This window comes from Rattus norvegicus, chromosome 11 (genome assembly GCF_036323735.1).
Source record: "Rattus norvegicus strain BN/NHsdMcwi chromosome 11, GRCr8, whole genome shotgun sequence".
NCBI classification, from domain to species: domain Eukaryota; kingdom Metazoa; phylum Chordata; class Mammalia; order Rodentia; family Muridae; genus Rattus; species Rattus norvegicus.
This window is the reverse complement of record NC_086029.1, coordinates 77,281,570-77,297,994: the sequence shown is the minus strand read 5'-3', so window position 1 is coordinate 77,297,994 and position 16,425 is coordinate 77,281,570.

Genomic DNA, 16,425 nt, shown 5'->3' with positions numbered 1-16,425 from the left:
GTATTCTTTACAGCTGGATCTGGAGACTGGCATCCCACCCCATTGCGTGGAGCTCATGAATTCTGTAGCTAAATGTTTTCCATTCATATAAAATTGCTCTTACGTGGCCTCTTAACTGTGGACTGCTGCGTGACCATTTTGTATCGTGACTTTATAGTCGTTCAGGTGTTTCCCATCTTGTGCTACAATCATGTGCTTCATTCAGATTGGGTAGATGCTGATAACTACATATAAGCTCAGAATTGTACATCTCACGAGGTAATCGTCGCGTTCTTGGTCCTGTTCTATTCTGCCCCATCTCTCTCTGATCCCATATTGCCCCCTGATGTTTCACTTGGCAGGCATTGCAATAATGCCATTCGATGCCTGATGCCTTCCTTCCAGTTTGCAGGTATCTGCAGCGATTGCTTCCTGCTGAGAGCTGGTGTAGGGACCCTGGGGTCTACACCAGCTCTCAGCAGGCCCTGGGGTGCCTGTCCTTTTGTTTTCATCCATTTCAGAGCAAACTCCAGGTTTCCTGAAGGAGCATAGTGTTTCATGTCCACACAGTTGTGTCTTTCCAGATTCTCTCCCGCTGTTCACTTCTAATTTCATCCCACTGTGCCCGAAGACTATATTTTGTATGTCTCTTTTAAAATGTATTTCTTTATGACTCTGTGATTCGAATATTCTTGGCCCATGGGAAGTCCCACTATTAGGAGGTGTGGCCTTGTTAGAGGAAGTGTGTCGTTGTGGAGGCAGGGCTTTGAGGTCTCACTCGTGTGTGTGTGTGTGTGTGTGTGTGTGTGTGTGTGTACATGTGTGTGCATATACGTGTGTGTCTGGCCAGTGTGACACAGCCTCCTCCTTGCTGTCTGTGGATCAAGATGTAGAACTCATGGCTCCTCCAGCACTGTGTCTGCCTCCACACTGCCATGCTTCCTGCCATGATGATAGTGGACTGAACCTCCGAACCTGTAAGCCATCCCCAATTAAATCTTGTCCCTTATAACAGTTGCCTTGGTCACGGTGTCTGTTCACAGCAACGAAACCCTAATGAAGACAGACTCCAAATGCCTCTTATCCAAAGCCTTTTCCATTTCATTTTACTATATAGTTTGTTAAGTTCCTGTTTTATTACATGTATTGAAAATGTTTCTGATTCTGCATGTTTTATGTGTGTGTGTGTGTGTGTGTGTGTGTGTGTGTGTGTGTGTCTAGAAAAGGTAGTGAGTACCATTTAAAGGATTACTGAGTTTGCAGTTTTCCTAGACATCGCTTCCTCAGAAATCCGTGTCTTCCTATGTTGGCTCCCCTAGCCCCCCATCTCTCTGCACTCTCACACTGTATTAAATTCAGTGGCAGTGGTGATTTCCTTGAGATCTTTGACTGGAAACCCCCCATGGAAAGCCCTCAGACTAAAGGTTAGGAATGAAACAGAAGCTTACAGCCTCCGGTCAGTACAAGTAAAGGACCCCTAAATCTGTTGTCGCTCTTGTCAAAAGTTTAAGATAGTCTGGGGGAGGGGGACTTTGGAGTCTCTTGCTGTTCTAGGAGGCCTCTCTCCTGTGGCTGACCATGCCCTGCTGAGCTCCACTAGGAAACAAAAATAGGTTTTCCATCAAAACGGAAGTAGTGTTGGCAAATAGAGACAAGAGATCGAGCCAGACATGGTGTCACAGCGAGTACCTTTAATCCTGGCAGTCAGGAGGCAGACGCAGGGGATATCTGTGATGAGTTCGAGGCTAGCCAGAGCTAGACCATGTCTTAAAAAAGAAACAAAATGAAACAAAACAAACAATGAAAACAAAACGAAAGAAGAAAGCTGGGCTTTAGCTCAGTGGTACAATACTTGTCTGCCACATGGAGTGCCCTGAGTTGGATCCTCAGCTCCGTGGAAATCAAAGGGAAGAAGAGACTCGTTTTCTCTTACTAAGTAAATAGCCTGGCATGGATTAGTACTTTGAAATGCAGTTTAACTGTACTGCGGGAATCCAGGTTGTCTCTTAGTGCACAGGCTGCAAAGCTTGATCTTGTCATACTAGACGAAGTTCACCTAGGACAGACTTAGCACTGGGTCAGCAGAGGATCTGAGGGAGGATGCCCGTGGTGGCTAAGACCTTGGGAATGATATGGATGCTATGGAAGAAAGAGAGCCCATCTCACCTCCACCAGGAGAGCTGTACATACATGACTGGATCTATGTCATGAGCATCAGAGCACACAGAAGCAGAAGCCATGAAGCTCTCCAATGCTGCGTGGTGGGCACACCTGCATTTGAGACCCATTCATGAGACTCAGGAAGAGGGCCTGAAGGCTGGGATGGAAGGGAGCTGTAGGACCCTGGCAGTAAAAGAGAAAAAGGAAGACTGGCAGATGTTCTGGGTAAGGTGGACTCAGTCTTTGTTGTAAAGATCTGGCTTCGTTGCTTTAGTGCCTGTTGTCTGTTTTTCTGGAACCAAACTTGGAGTAGGCGGAGAGAAGACATTGAGATCTGTTACTGAAGAAGTCTTCTGGGGCTTCTTCTGGGTGGAATTAGCCAGACTTTAACCCTGGTGTTCTCTCCGGTCACCATGACCAGGCATGAGAGCAGCCAAAAGGAAGAATAGTGAGGATCAGGACTGGAACCCCAGAGAAGGAAGAAGGAAAGGGGGCTGTGCTTGGAGTGTGGTGGGGTTTCAAAGAACACAGCGGCCTGGAAGTGGAAGGTGTGATTTGTTGTTGCTGCTGTGAGTCAGCTGAAAATGAAAGGGGCTGGATCTCCAGAACCTGTGTAAAATGCTAGGTGATCTACAGTGAGCTGGCCCACCAAACTACCTGTGTCTGTGAGCTCTGGGCCCAATTAAGAGACTCTTTCTCAATGAATAAGGTGATGGAGAAAAATTCCTAAAGTCAACTTCAGGCCAACAGACATGCATGCACATGCATGTACACATATGTTTACACAGATACAAAAGAGTCACTGATACAGAGATTCAAATAAAGTACATTATTATTCCTATTATTATTAATTATGCCCTTTTTAGATTTATATACTTTATGAATGTGTATTTTGACTATTTATGTGTACATACATGTGCAGTACCCAAGGAGAGAAGAGGGCAGTGATGCCCCAGGAACTGGAGTTACAGCTGTAAGCTGCTATATAGATGCTGGAAATCAAACCTAGGCCTTCTGGAAGAGCAGCCAGTGATCTTAATTGCTGAGCCATCTCTCAGCCCCTAAAATATGTTTTTTAGAACCGTAGGAAGTATGGTGAGAATATGGCAGATAGCCAATGAAGTGTGTGCTATTGAACTGACAATAGACAATATTGAGCTATAGAGAGCTTGGTCTTGAAGGGAGACCATAGCAATAGTGCAAAAAAAAAAAATACCCTAAAAAAATCACCAAAATGGGAAAAACCCATAAGCAAACAAAGGAACAAATAGACACATATACCTTGTGTGTCCATTTAAAATCAGAGTTGAACATCCAGTTGTCCCAGCCCTCAGGAGGCAGAGGCAGGCAGATCTCTGTAAGCTTCAGGCTAGCCTGGTCTACAAAGTGAGTTATAGATCAACCAGGCCTACATAGGGAGACTGTGGTGGTTTGAATATGGTTGGCCTATGGAATGGCACTATTAAAAGGTGTGGCCTTGTTGGAGTAGGTGTGGCCTTGTTGGAGGATGTGTATCACTTTGGGGGTGGGCTTTGAGATCCTCCTCCTAGCCACGGTGGGGTAGGAGTGGGGTGGGAGGGGGAGTGGGGGACAGTCTTCTCCTGTTTGCCTTTAGAACAAGATGTAGAACTCTCAGCTCCTCATTAAGCCTGCCGAGATGCTGCCATGCTTCCTGACGTGATGATAATGGACTGAACCTCTGACTCTGTAAGCCAGCCCCAATTAAATGTTGCTTCTGTAAGAGTTTCCTTGGTCATGGTGTCTGTTCACAGCAGAAAAACCTTAACTAAGACAGAGACCTTGTCTCAAACAAACAATCCTCAAAAAAGGAAATAAAGATGCTGTTAGATACATAAAGGTGAAAGCATCCATTGCGGAAAAGCTGCTCTGAAAGAGGCAGAGAGTGAAGAGCAGTCATAAAGGAGCTGGATCTGAAGTGCAAACCTGTGGTGATTAATCTTGGTTGATACCCAGGAAGAGGGAAACTCAACCGAGGAATTGCTTCCATCACACTGGCCCGCAGACTCGTCTATGGGGTATTTTCTTATTACTAATTGATGGAGGAGACACCCGACCACTGTGGGCAGCACAATCCCTAGGCAGGTGAGCCTGGGTCCATAAGAAAGGTAGCTGAGCTTGTCCCAAAATGGCAGCATAAGAAGAAGGAAGCTCCTGCCCCTGTCAGAGTCAAAGCCAAAGCAAAGGCATTGAAAACCAAGAAGGCAGAGCTGAAAGCTGTCCACAGCCACAAAGGGAGCTCATCTGTCAACTATCTTCCTGTGGCCTCAGGCCCTGCTGCTGTCGTGTGGCAAATACCCAGACAATATCGGACCCAGGAGAAAGACGGGACATTTGTCCAGCCAGCGAGTCAGCCATGAAGGAGACAGAGGACAACACACTTCTGTTCATTGTGGATGCCAAGTCCAACAAGCTACCAGCTCAACACGGGCTATGAAGAGACCGTGGCATTGACGTGGCTAAAGTCAATACCCTGAGGAGACCTGGTGGGGAGAAAAAGGCGTGTGCTCAGCTGCCTCCTGATTCTGAAGCTCTGGATGCTGAAGACTGGAATCATCTCTACTGAGCCCGGCTGGCTACTTCTAAATACACGTTTTCACCATTAAGGGGAAAAAAAAAAAAGACAGCTGAACAAGCCAGAGAAGAAAGCCAGTAAGCAGCATTTCTCCATGGTTTCTGCTTCAGTTCCTTGTCTGGCTTCCCTACTGAGGGACTGCAGCCTGTAAGCTAACATAAACCCTCTCCTCCCTCTCCCAAGTTATTTTAGGCCCGTGTTTTATCACAGCAACATAAAAGCAAACTAGAACAGATCAAACTACAACATCTCGAAGTTAAGAAGACAGGCGTCCCACTTTAAAACAACAGGGACAGCAGAGCTGGCTGCTGCTGGTGGGGGTGCACACCTTTAGTCCCCACACTCAGGGAGGCAGAGACAGGCAGATCAATGCGTGGATGCCAGGAGAGCCAGGCCTGTCCCACGGAGAACCCCTGTCTCGAAAAATCCACACCACCAACACCAAATGAGCAAGAGAATTGGAAAAAATATCTCCACGAGGAGTATTAAAAGGCCACGTGATGAGAGGTTGAGAGTTTGGAACCTCAGAAGCTGGGGCGGGATTATGGAATCCTCGGGGCATTACAATTACAGTCTGGTAATTTCTTAAAAAGTTTAACATGAGCTTGCCTCATGATTCAGCAGTTCCATTTTGAAATCTACCAAAAAGGAATGAGGGCGTGAACCTATGAAAAGATGTGCACACAACTATTCATAGTAGCAGTGTCTGTGAGAGCCAGGTGCTGAGGACAGTCTACATGTCCTTGTGCGATGACTGTACAACATGTGGTATGTCCACACAGAGAAGCGCTACTCGGCAATAAAAAGGACCCAGCTGCTGACTCATTTTCTGCCAGGGAGAACTCCAAAAGCATGATGAATGACTGTTGGTGAAGACTATATGACAAACTCATGAGAATTCATCAATGTCTTTGTTCTCTTTTACATGTGAAAGCCTGTGTATATGTCTCTATAAAATGCAATGTATATGTATAACACATGCATGTATATGACATATATAATTTTATATATAATAAGTGTCTATAGATAGCAATTCTTCTACAGAAATAGGATAGACCCATGCTGAGGTGAAGCTTTTATGATCGACAACTGTGTTCTCCAGGCTGAAAAGAAGTGGAGAGAGGCTTCCATGTGCTCAGACTTCTGGGCTGTGAGAGCTGAACTTCCAAAGGGACTGAATATAAACTTCAGTGCATCATAGACAGTGATAATAGTAAGAGCTGATTGGTGGGTATAAAATTTTAATATTTCACTTTACACTTGGTTTTTTAAAAATATTTATTTATTTTTATTTATATGAGTACACTGTCACTGTCTTCAGACACACCAGAAGAGGGCATCAGATCTCATTACAGATGGTTGTGAGCCACCATGTGGTTGCTGGGATTTGAACTCAGGACCTCTAGAAGGTCATTCAGTGCTCTTAACCGCTGAGCCATCTCTCCAACCCTTTATACTTTATTTTTATTGACCATGCAAATAGCATCAGATTTTAGGGTAGGTACAGCGGTGATGGTACCAGATTGACTGAAGACTTGTTTTGTCAACAAACAATACTTAACACGGATTATTTACCAAGACACAATGAATGTGATGACAGAATTCATAGTAATTATAACATAGTCATTACTCTTAAGAGGAAATCAAATTTAACTTTCTACTTGGCTCGAACTCACAGTTGTGATAACCTAATTATTTTAGAACATTGACCATTTGTTCCCTGGTTTGGGCATGTCCTTTCCTTATTTGGAATTTATTTCTGCTTGTAGATATAAAGCTACTCAGGTAAATGGGACTAGCATTAACTCAAAGTTCATTCACTGTGACCCTCTGATTCTTATAAAAATATGTTTATAAATAAACATTCCACTTTATGTCAATCAGTTCCTATGTAACAAGTGTCTATAATGATATTCTTTTCTTGATAGTTACTATTTAGCTAAAAGTGATTTAAAGCTTAAATTATCAAGAAGAGCCTGAAATATTGGCATTTTAAAATCATTTATGCCTGATTTCTTTATAATAGTATTAACAATAAGAATAAATAAAGGAGTTGGGTTGTGGATGAGGATAGACCAAATAGGCTACATATCATTCTGAAAGGTAAAGTCTATGAAATGGTTGGGAGTTAGAGCTTGAGGCAGAAAAGGCCAACGTGGACTCTCATATCCAAAGGAAGCAGTGGCAGGAGGAGACACTGAGAGTCCAAGAACTGAGTGTGCAGCTTCTGGCTGTCCCACCGCACCGATTCTCTGCCAGGGAAACCAGGCAAATCAATGCACATTTAGAACAGTCTAAGTCTACTTTCACTCGAACTTGGCAATTGCTCTTATTTGAGAAAACGAACAAGGGCTTCCAAGAGAAGATGGACAGATTCGAGAGGATGGACCAGGGAGCCGGATTCAAGGGAACTGACTTGATACTGTGGTGTCAAGTGCCTGCTGGAACTGCATGCGTTGTTCAATTTGTGTTGCTGACAAGTTGCAGGGTGGTTTCTCCTCATCAGGGGTACTATGGGAATAGAAATCAGATGGCCCAAAACAATTCAGTCAGCTTTAGCTCAAATGAAAATTGAAGAATGAACCTAGGTTGGGGAATGGTGGCTCAGTAGAATGCTTTTGCTCACTGTGCTGGAGGCTCTGGGTTACATAGCCAAAAAGAGAGGTAGGAAGGAAAGAAGGGGTGGGGCACAGGAGTGCAGAGAAGGGGGGAAAGTATAGGTTAATCAGGTATTAAATGAGGAAAAGTGAAAAGCTTGGAGACAGGGTAGACTTCCAGTGGCAAATTAATTCTAAGCAAAAACCAATTATTTTTCATGGCAAGGTGATAAGGAAGATCAACATCTTGATATATTTAATAATCTGTGTATTTGGCATATAGATCTCTGTGTGTCTATCTACATCTATATTTGCATCTATCTCTGTACTACAACTCCCAATTATATCCTAGGAAAACTCACTCCATGTGGAGCAGATTTCTTTCTGAAACTTAGACGTTTGTTTGCATCATCCAAAAGTCCAAACCTTATTTTTCATAAGCACAGTGTCTATGGCATGCCAGTTACACACGAGAAGATAGGCCAAAATAAATTGTAATTTGGCTCTGGACATGTACTCCAACCTGCCTTTAGTCATTAAGGGTCTAATCCGTTCACAGCTTTGCAGCAGGTGTGGTCTTTCCAGGAACTTCCGTGCCCAGAGGCTTTGATTTACTTTACACCGGGAGACTATGTAACAAAGAGACACCAAAAGCATTCCTACCAATGTTTCTAAGTGGCAAAATACAGTCCTGTGCTGTGCTGGTGCGCTTAGCAAAGGCAACAAACAAACAAATCAGTAAAAAAGCGAGTCTAATCAAGAGGAAGCGTTATTATTGGTGAGGAAGAAGATGGGGTTAATCTTTGAAAAACTCAATGAAAAAATTTTACAAAACAGTTCAACATGTTTAAAAGTTGAATGATACAAGATCAATCCACAAAAATCAGTTGCCTTCCTATGTACCCAAAGTGGACTTTTAGGGATAATTCCAGAAGACAGAATTTCTAGGAACAAATGGAATCAATTAATAAAAGAAAGACCTCTACAATGAAAATGGAAAAAGGAAATCTGGGACGTCCTAGAACTTGAGATGCAGAAGCAGGTGGATTTCTGAGTTCAAGACTAGCCTGGTCTACAGAGAGAGTTCCAGGACAGCCAGGGCTAACAGAGAAACCCTGTCTAAACAAAAACAAACAAACAAATAAAAAACCCCAAAAACCAAGGGGAAGCCCTGGGTCCTGCTAAGACTGAACCCCCAGTGAATGTGATCATTGGGGGGAGGGTGGCAATGGGGGGAGGATGGGGAGGGGAACACCCAAAAAGAAGGGGAAGGGGAGGGATTAGGGGGATGTTGGCCCGGAAACCGGGAAAGGGAATAACACTCGAAATGTATATAAGAAATACTCAAGTTAATAAAAAACAAAACAAAACAAACAAACAAACAAAAAAAACCCCCAAAAACCAAAACCAAAACAAAACAAAAAAGAAGACAGGAAAACAAAGAAAAAGGAAAGCAAAAGTTCTATTACAGAATGTTGAGACTTTCCATATTCTTGGATTGGCAGAATTAATGTTGTGAAAATGGCTATATTAAAAGAAATCTACAAATTCAGTGCAATTCTTATAAAATGTGTGATGTGGTCCCTCACGAAACTGGAAAAAAAAAAACAAACCCAAGAATGTGTATGGCACCATAAAAGACCGTGGGTAGCCAAAGAATCCTAAAGAGAAATAACAGGTGGAGGTACCACAATACATGACCCAAATTATACTGTGGAGCTATAGTGACAAACTGGCCTGGTGCTGGCATAACAAGACAGGATGACAGGGACCAGGAAACAAACGAACAAAGCTATGCCCCTCCTCTTTTACGGAAGCATCAAAAGCATGCCATAGGGAACAAAAGCTTTTTAACAAATGTATAGCAATGCTGGATGTCTACCTGCAGCAGGATGAAAATAATTCTATATTTTTTACCCTAAAGAAAAACTGAGTAGAGCGTGACACCCAGACGGCAGAGGGGGCACGCATGATTTATCCTATCCTCGGTTAATCACAGCTAGAGGCACATACGGTCTGGTCAATTATAGCAGTAGCAATGGCCTGCTGTATGCACAATCTAAACCCCCACCCACTTTCCCAGGAAGGGCTTTGGGAGTCTGAAGCTGACACTAGCGAATTTAACAAAGGCGTTAATGAACCAAGTGGGCTAGCGTAGGTCCCTCATCAGGGCTGTGTTGAACACAAGATAGAACTGCCAAGCAGGAACACTGTGTTTACCCATAAAGTGGTTACTGCTTGTCTCCCACAAGGCAAGTCTTGACCTATGCCTGGTGACTCGGAAATGAATGGAACAGAGTAATTGGCAAGTAGTCACTCAGCCCTGGAAATCTAGTGATGTAACAGTGGGCCGATCTCACTAGCATTCGCTTCTCAATTGTGCCCCTGTTTTGATCACCCAGTGAGATCTTCTGTCAGATCTTGTCTTTTCTTATTCCCTTCATTGTGAATGGTACCTGGTGACTGGCATCCTTTCAGTCTTTTTTAGAATCTTAGGATCCATATTGACACCCATTTCTGTCCTGTCTCTTTCTTATCTTCCCCCTTAGCTATTATTAATCCTGGAATGCCCATTTCTAGTCCTGCTTGATGGGTTTCATTCTGGGCAGTGTGTGTGTGTGTGTGTGTGTGTGTGTGTGTGTGTGTGTGTGTGTGTCCCCTTATGATAAAAGGCCTTGCATTTAAGTATCATTTTTTAAATTATGTAACCAGCATACCTGGGAGGAATGGAGACCATCTAGAGACGTTTGGCCTCACTCTGGCTACCCAGGCTGTTAGAACAAGACACCACGGGGCATTTGAATTCTCCCTAGAAATCTCATGCTGGAAGGAAAATGTTGAAAGCCTGACAGCAGCCAATGGAGCTCAACTACCCACAGAGATTCCACACAGTGTGGCCTACTGGTCAGACCACTTGGCTGGAGAGACGACAGTGGTTCAGTGACAGGCCGGACCACACTTCTTGGTTGTGGATATCATCGTCTTCTCTTTGGAGACCCTGAAGATGGACCCCATTGGGTAACTCACCCCCTTTCTGCTTTTACCTATTCCTTGTTTGTTTGGTTGACAGTTAATTGTTTTTTAAATGGCAGGTTTGCTAAGTCCAATTTAGCAAGGCTATCATGGAGCAGGTTCTGACCCTCAATAACTTGAATATCTACCATCACCACCCAAACACATATACTGATGCTTCTTCTCCCTTCTTCCCCCTTCCTCCATTCCTCCCTTCTCTCTCCCCCTCCTTTCCTCCCCGTAAACACATGCTTAGAGTCTGTGCAACTGTGATGGGAACTGGCTTCATTATTGGTTTTACCTCAGGCTTCCTGCCTTGTATCAAGCCTCCAAGCGGCCTTCTAGGTTTTCTTTATGCAGTCACATTGAAAGAGCTGCCCCTAAATTTGGGGAGCCTCTCACTCTAGTCGCGGGATGGAGTTCCCCAGGAAACCAGAGTAGCCGGTCTTGATGTAACAGCAAGAGGTAGCGTTTATTAATGAGATCTCGGGCCGAAACGTGTCTCACGCAGGAGACAGAGGAATCGACCCCAAGACTCGAAATTTAAGGCTTTTTATAGGGGAAGGCAAGGGGATTCAGCGTGGTTATCAGCAAGGGAAATGGGTACAAGGTCTCACCTGCCAGCAGTACGTGCGGGCTGGGGTGTTCTCAATATAGGAGAGCGTCTTATCTTTATCTGTAGAGCAGGGAGTTGTCTGTCCGGATGGCCCCTGACTCAGCGGAGATGGTGGCTGTTAGTTTCTGGAACAATCCCTCGACCTTGTTTTTAGGCTTGTCGGGGCACATCTCAGGCCTGCTCTGTCCTGTCCCCTTATCTGCTGTTCTTTTGCAGTTTTTATGACGTTTTTATTTTAACTCTTCAACATCAGCGCTATTTAAAGTTTCAGGTGGGCCCTACAGTAGGCAGTCCAATCTGAGAATTGTAACATGGATTTAAACACTAGAGTTTGCTAGGGTGATGATTAGGGAAATGTCCAAGGTTATCTCTACCTCTTTACCTTGTACATTGTTATACGAATTCTTTGGACTTCCCGACCTTCTGTTGTACTTTATACTTAGTTTTCTTTTGCTCCCATGTGGTACATTGTACATGCAAGCTTTGAAGTGTTTTTTTTTTAAACCTAATTTTACGTACCCACTGTCACCACCCAAACACACAGGCACTGGTGTTCCTCCCGCCCGCTCTGCCTTCCTCGCTCTGTTCCTCCAGCTCTCTTTTTCTTCCTCCTAGCCATAAAAGTCTGCTTAGAGTCTTGTGCAACTGTGATGGACAGGAATGCTATTGTCCCTCCACCCAAACTTCCTACTATGTGTTAGCTATCCAAGCTGCCTCCTAAGGTTTTTTTTTTTAATTTTAGTGTAAAAAAATTGTGCACTTTGTCTATATTCCTCTCCAAAAAATAAAATTTTCAGCTTTCAAATATTGAACTCATGTTTAAATTTAATCTTTCATGTTATTTTTGCTTTTATTTTAGATCAAGCTTGCTTTTATGCTCTTTGTACATTATTATTATTATTATTATTATCATTATTATTATTATTATTATTATTGCCATAAATATTTAGGTTTAATGCTGTCTGGATTCTTTGATAATTTTTGTTTATTTCATCTCTTTGTTCTTTCTGATGTAGACTCAGAAGTGGATCACTTAGTGAGGGTCTGCTAATTACAATTTCAAACTCCCTTCAAATGTCTTTACTATATTTTTATTCTCAAACAACAGGATAGACGAGTGTAGAATTTATTTATTTATTTGAAAAGTCTTCTAGTGGTTATAGTTTTATTCCTTTGGAGGTAATTTTAATGTCTAGTTGATTTTTAATATATTTATAATAAATAATGTATATTTCTATCTAAAGGTATCTAAGCAAGACTTATTTGTATTTATTGTGCCTATGTTTCACTTTATGGCTTTAATCTGAATGGACTTGAGTTTCACAATGCTGGACATTCCTAAACTCTGTTCTGAAATTAGGATGTTTTGCTCTATTTTGTAACTGCTGTCTGCTCTCCAGCTTCCCAAGCTTCACTCTGCTTAGCCACAATATCATAAGTCTGACATGTGGATGTAATGACTTGGTTTGATAGCTTTTGCTGGCCTTTAATTTTGTTTTCTCCGTTGTCCTCTCCCTACCACTTGTAATCTAGCAATAAGGAATCTCTGGTTGTTGAGGGCTAGCTTTGTCTGCAATTTGCTTCTCTGTCACATAAAGAATTAAAGGACAAGAAATTTGCGTTTCGTTACATAGAAGATTTATCTTAGCAGAGGTAGCATTGAAACATATACAGTACAAAAAGCCAGAGTGAGCCCCTTGTATAACATAGGGGATGTGGGCCAGAGGAGGAACATTGTTTCCTTCAGGTGAGTCTAGGTTATTGTCTAAGGGTTTTACTGCTGTGAACACCATGGCTGAGGCAACTCTTATAAGGACAATGTTTAATTGGGACTGGCTTACAGGTTCAGAGGGTCTGTCCATTATCATCAAGTTGGGAACACCGAAGCATCCAGGCAGGCATGGCACAGGAGGAGCTGAGAGTTCTACATTTTCCTCCGAAGGCTGCTATGTGGAGACTGACTTCCAGGCAGCTAGGATGAGGGTCTTAAAGCTCACGCCCACAGTGACACACCTACTCCAACAAGGCTACACCCTCTAATAGTGCCACTCCCAGGTCCAAGCATATACAGACCACCACGGTAATATACTTCTTAATAGGGTGTGGACCAAAGATTGGCTCTATTTCTTTTTTCAACTGGACCAGTCAGGATGCATTTAGCTGGTTAGATCATTTCAAATGACAGCAGGAGTGTAGACCTCTGAAATTCTCATGGTGAGGTAAGCTCTCTAAGATCACCAGGCCTTCTTTTCAGTGATCCACAGTGCAGCTGGGAGAGGGAGGAGTTAGTCAGCTGGTAGGAAGTAAGCGCCCAGCCGAAACCTATGGCTTGTAGAGGTCGGGGGTGGGGGGATGACCTACTGACTGGGAGTTAACCTATTGGTGAGAGAGAGAGAGAGAGAGAGAGAGAGAGAGAGAAGAGGAGAGGAGAGGAGAGGAGAGGAGAGGAGAGAAGAGAAGAGAAGAGAAGAGAAGAGAAGAGAAGAGAAGAGAAGAGAAGAGAGAGCGAGCACAGATTTGCTATGATTTGGAGGCAGTGGGATTAGGTTTAGGAGCTACAGAAGAAAAATTATCCAAAATGTAGGTGAAAGGGGAAAGTAGCTCAACAGGTCGAGCTGCCCAGAAGGTAACAGGATAGCAAAGATAAAACATAGAGTTAGAAGGTGTTAAGCCAGAAGTATCAGAGGGAAATATAAGCTAGCTCAGGGGAGCATTAGAAGTGTCAAGCCATTGTGCTAGCCAAGGCATATCAAAATTAACTGGTGCTCGTGCACACTCCTCTGTGTGTGTGTGTGTGTGTGTGTGTGTGTGTGTGTGTGTGTGTGTGTGTGTTCCATTGGAGGACCCAAGGGGCTCTGACAGTCAGGAGCATAGAGCGGTTTAATTCACTGCTACAGGGAAGGGAGTTGGGCAAGAGGTCTGGGAATAAACCTTTTAAATTAGTTCTTACAGATCAGTTTGTACCATTCCTGGATATTCTCTAAGCCTTGAGGGGGTTGGTCTAGAGCTCCTCCTTCTTGATATATCCCTACTTAATAATTAACTTCTTTCCCCTTCCACCTACATTTTAGATGATTTTTCTTCTGTAGCCCCTAAACCCAGTCCCTTAAGAATCATTTTCTGACTTCCGTCATAGTCAAGAAGTACACAAAAAGGCAATTAGAAAGACAAGTTATTGAAGCCAGGAATTCAGATACTTTCCCTTTCTATCAGTTTCCACCTTATTTTTTGAGACAAGGTCTCTCACTGAAGCTACCTAGCAAGTTCTAGGAGTCTTCCCATCTCCAGCTCCTTAGTGATGGGATCAGAAGTGCTTACTGCTGTCTGGCTTATTGTGTGGGTGCTAGCAGGGAACTCAAATATTCCCTTCCACTGAGTTCAATCAGTGATGTCTGCCGGAAAGTTCACTGATCTTGTTGGTTTGATCACGTACATGTGACCACAGCTGCAGTGAGTTCCCGGAGTGCAACAGCTCTGTCATGTCCAGAAGACATCATCTCACAGCACCGCCCTCCCCCATCCTCCTTACATTCTTTAGGTCCCTCTTCCTAAGTGTTCTTTGAGCCTTGGTAGGGTTTATATCAATGTCCCTCTTAGGGTTGAACACTCCACAGTCATCTGTTTACCAATTATGAGTCTGTGCATTAGCTATAGAAAGATGGTCCTCTGCCAGAGTTGAGAATAATATTAATCTATAGGTCTAAAGATAGATTTTTTGATGGCAATTTAACTTGTCCATTTAACAAATCAACACCAGTCAGTTCCTTACTGGGGCCTACAACCTCCCTATGTGATGGCCAGGTCTATGGTAGTGCTAGTTTTGAGAAGTAGTTTTGGGTTTAGTTTTGAAGACTTAAATATTGGGACTAAATATTGAAGATTCGAAAGCATAGTTTGGGCTTGTAGCAGGACACATACCATTTGCTTTCCTAGCGGTCTTCTTTATTTCATCATGGTTCACCTAATAAAGTAAGGTAGTATGCGATGGGCTAACCATAAGAGATATCTCTGGCTTGTTCTTTCTTCATCATTACATTCCTGAATTATTATTAGGGCTTGTTCAAATATGTAATGTAATTTTCTCTCAACAGTACTTATGTGGCAGTCCCGGTCTCAGCATTCTGTATACACACGCATCCACACGATAATAGATTCTTATTATTCTCATCATATGATGTGGAAACTCTGAGGGGTTATGCAACTTGCCCAAGATAGCACAATTATTACGTTTCTAAACTCAGACCCAGACTGTGTAGGTCTCTAGCTGGACTTAGTTTCCACTGAGACTATAGGTCAGGATTCCTTTGACAGTCCTCTGTTTCTAGCAATTTCTCCCTGAGCCGTAGTCACCATTTAAATTTGTAATTTATCTAGCCAATGTTTGCACCAGCATCTTTCAGAGCAGGAACCATTCCACACTTCGTCACAGACACAGAGTCCAGTGTACAGTTGATGCCCAATAATTTCCAAGCGAATATAAAGTCTTTCATAAAGTAATGACTCCCTCTGGTGGGATTTTAGAATAACGTTGTTTAACTGCTTTCTAAATTCACTCCCCATACTCCCACCCCTGTTGTGCTCCCCCCCCCCCCCAATAATGACCATAATTTCTTCAGGATAGGCTTGTCATCCACTAGTTGGCTTGGTGAGATAAACTGCGGAACTAGGCAATTATCAGGCACCAATTTATGTCCAGAAGTTGGTCAAGGCACATTAATAAGTTCCTTGTTCAGAACGACCCATGTGCTTTCAGAGCTCCTCTTTCAGCACGGAAGGGATCTATCCAGTCTCTCCAGTTCTGATCATACGATCCTCAGGATATAATGCACCTGAGTGCAGAAATAGTCCTTTCCCTATCACCTGTCAGCATAAAGTGCATCTCTCACCTAAACGGAATAAGATAGTTCTGGAACCAATATGAGTTACTATGGCTCCAGGGGCAAATTTAAATTGCTCTATGTGCTGTTCCGTGCGTGGTAGCAGTTTTACCGAGTTTTATATTTACGGAGTAGAGAGAGCTATAAATTAAGATATTTTAAGATACATCGGTGGAAACATCAGGTAGGTTGGAGTCAGCAAATCAAGAGAAACATCTGCTGTAGGGCTCAGATGTGGATAGCACGCTTAACTTTTGGGTTGGTGGAAGCTAAGGGTCTGCTCATACGTTCCAAAAAGACTTACTTAATGGTCACAAGAATGCGACAGAGTTGTGTGACCAAGCAAGTGGCTATTTAAGGGGCTAAGATAGCCCAAAATAATTCGGTATCGAACCAGCCTACAGAATGGAATGTTTAACCTGGGCGTGGCCTCTACCCCATCCCACCCCACCCCTGTTATTTTAGTTCACGTATTCGACAAGAGGAAAAGCACAAAGTATGCTCCATCAGAAACCCTAATTTTTTTTCGTTTTACACAATCTGAAGTAATTTTCGAAAAAAAAAAAACAAACCAAACAAAATACAATAGTA